Source organism: Pelodiscus sinensis, chromosome Z (assembly GCF_052426305.1).
Source record: "Pelodiscus sinensis isolate ZL-2025 chromosome Z, ASM5242630v1, whole genome shotgun sequence".
Lineage (NCBI taxonomy): Eukaryota > Metazoa > Chordata > Testudines > Trionychidae > Pelodiscus > Pelodiscus sinensis.
The window spans coordinates 37,775,001-37,778,101 of record NC_143085.1 but is presented as its reverse complement, the minus strand read 5'-3'; the positions used below and the strand labels follow the sequence as shown (position 1 = coordinate 37,778,101).

The following is a 3,101-nucleotide window of genomic DNA, read 5'->3' as shown; positions in this document are numbered from 1 at the left end:
TCTGGGAGGGAAAGGGACGGGCCATCCCACGTGGCGGAGACCACAGCGCGCCCCTGCTTGCTCTCGCGACCGTGTCTTGGCCCCCCCCCGCTGAGCCTCACAGCTGCCTGGGAGTCATTTCGTGCCCCATGGCAGGCTCATGGTGCTGCTCGGCCTCGCACGGCAGAGGTCTCAACGACGGCCTGATGGGCTCCGCGCAACATCCCCTCTCTTCCCCCGCCACCGTCGCCCCGAAGTGGTACGGCCAAGGGAAGGGGGGCGGGGAGGCCCGGGTACGGGCCCGCGCCCGTCCCCCAGGGAGAGAGAGAGGAGGATCCCTGGATCGTCCCCGAAATCCGGCACAGAAAGGCAAAAAGGAGGGTCCCGTTCCGCCTGAACGCCGGACTGATCCCGACCCGCCACGGGAAGGGTGCCGGCCCGCGAAGGGCCCTCCACGTCCGTTCTGCGAGTGCCACATCGATCGGGAGAGAGAGGCTCTAGACGCGCGCGGCCCTCCCCCTGCCCCGCGGAGAGGGGAGGCGGCCGCCAGAGCTCGGGTCCGGGCCGCTGGCTTCGGCACCGGAGAAGGGTCGGGGGGGGGGGGGGTGAGGCAGCCAGAGCCGTGAAAGGAAGGAAGACTCTCGGACCTCCGACTTGCCGGCCTCCCCCCCGGGGTACGATACCGCGATCGGTTCCCCCCGTGTGCCCGAGCGGGCTGGAGGAGCAAGGCTCGGAACTCCCCCGTCGATCGGAAAGAGGCACGCCCGTGGGTCACACACGCTTTGGATCGTTCCCTGGGGGCTCGTGTCCACAGGCTCGGGTCCGAACAGCCTGTCCTCTCTAATCTCCGCGGACCTGTCGGAACGGCTTGAGTGAAAACGACGGCCACCGGGGTCGGGGGGACTCAGCTGGAAAAGCCGGCCGCTGCCCTCTTAGGCACTTCCGAGAGCCGGACGGAGGTCAGGTCAACCCGCAGGATTCAACGGGGGGTTGACCTGCCCTCCCGCGAGCCGAGCGGCGTCCAGGTCGACCTCCCCGTCCTGGCCGGCGGGTCCACCTGCTCTCCCGTGACCCGAGCGGCCGCCAGGTCGCGCCCCCCCCCCCGCTTCTGACCACGGCGGGAGGGGGGGGCGCTTTGAGGGGACTGAGGGAACCGGGGAGCGGGCTGTCACTCCCCTGGGTGGAAATGGTCCCCACAACCTCCCGCGGGTTTTCCTGGCCCCATCCAGACGGAACTCGGGGTTTACCTGGTGCCCCGAGCCGACTTGGAGAATTTTCTCCACCACCCGCGCCCCGTCCCGTCCTCCGATGATCCTCCCCCTCCCCGCCACCACCCGCTTTCTGCTGACCTGTCCCAGGCTGGACCCGGTGCCCCGTGTGTCACGGGCCTCACCTGGAGCTCCGGCCGGGCGCGGCGGCCAGCTCTCCTCACAGAGACCGCTATTAAACTCTCCTACCAGGGAACACCCAGAGACGACTATTAAGCCTCCACCGACCAGCTCCCCCCCGCACCCTCGCACTGCTGGGTGCCTCCCCGTTTTCCTCCACCAGGTCGACCCGCGAGCTCCGATGGGGGTGGGGGATTGACCTGCTGTCCTGGAGGGGAAACCGGTGCCCTGTCCTCAGGTCCGTGGCAGCGGCCACCAGGTCAACCCTGGACCAGACGGCCTGCCAGGGGGAACCCGGCCGCCAGGTCGACCCATGAGCTCCGACGGGGGTGGGGGGTTGACCTGCTGTCCTGGAGGGGAAACCGGCGCCCCGTCCCCAGGTCCATGGCAGCGGCCACCAGGTCAACCCCCATTCTCGGGAGAGGAGAGAGGCGGCCGGGCCCTCCCCTGTAGAGGGCCGCCCTGCCCGCCTGCTCCTCCGGCGGCGGGGACCCTCCCGCGAGGGTCGCCACGCCCGCCTCGGGAGAGAAGAGACAAAGTCTTGTGTCGAAGGCTGACTTTCAATAGATCGCAGCGAGGTAGCTGCTCTGCTACGCACGAAACCCTGACCCAGAATCAGGTCGTCTACGAATGATTTAGCACCGGGTTCCCCACGAACATGCGGTGCGCAACGGGTGAGAGGCGGCTCCCTTCTGTCCACACTCTGGTCCCGATGCGAGTGGCTCTCCTCACCGAGCCCCTTCCCCGGGGGGGGGGGGGGGACAGCAATCCAGGGCCAACCGAGGCTCCGCGGCGCTGCCGTATCATTACGTTTAGGGGGGATTCTGACTTAGAGGCGTTCAGTCATAATCCCACAGATGGTAGCTTCGCCCCATTGGCTCCTCAGCCAAGCACATACACCAAATGTCTGAACCTGCGGTTCCTCTCGTACTGAGCAGGATTACTATTGCAACAGCACATCATCAGTAGGGTAAAACTAACCTGTCTCACGACGGTCTAAACCCAGCTCACGTTCCCTATTAGTGGGTGAACAATCCAATGCTTGGTGAATTCTGCTTCACAATCATAGAATCATAGAATCATAGAATAATAGGACTGGGAGGGACCTCGAGAGGTCATCGAGTCCAGCCCCCCGCCCTCAAGGCAGGATCAAGCTCCGTCTACACCATCCCTGACAGATGTCTATCTAACCTGTTCTTAAATATCTCCAGAGAGGGAGATTCCACCACCTCCCTTGGTAATTTATTCCAATATTTGACCACCCTGACAGTTAGGAATTTTTTCCTAATGTCCAATCTAAACCTCCCCTGCTGCACTTTAAGCCCATTACTCCTTGTCCTGTCCTCAGAAACCAAGAGGAACAAATTTTCTCCTTCCTCCTTGTGACACCCTTTTAGATATTTGAAAACCGCTATCATGTCCCCCCTTAATCTTTTTTCCAAACTAAACAAGCCCAGTTCATGAAGCCTGGCTTCATAGGTCATGTTCTCTAGACCTTTAATCATTCTTGTCGCTCTTCTCTGTACCCTTTCCAATTTCTCCACATCTTTCTTGAAATGTGGCGCCCAGAACTGGACACAGTACTCCAGCTGAGGCCTAACTAGTGCAGAATAGAGCGGCAGAATGACTTCACGAGTTTTGCTTACAACACACCTGTTGATACAACCTAGAATCATATTTGCTTTTTTTGCAACAGCATCACACTGTAGACTCATATTCAACTTGTGGTCCACT

General features: G+C 61.9%; 1 pseudogene; it reads right to left on the bottom strand.

Annotated features, from left to right (window-relative positions):
- Positions 1-1,902: 1,902 nt before the first annotated feature.
- Positions 1,903-3,101, bottom strand: part of LOC149520729 (28S ribosomal RNA) — a 3,071-nt pseudogene continuing 1,872 nt past the window's right edge.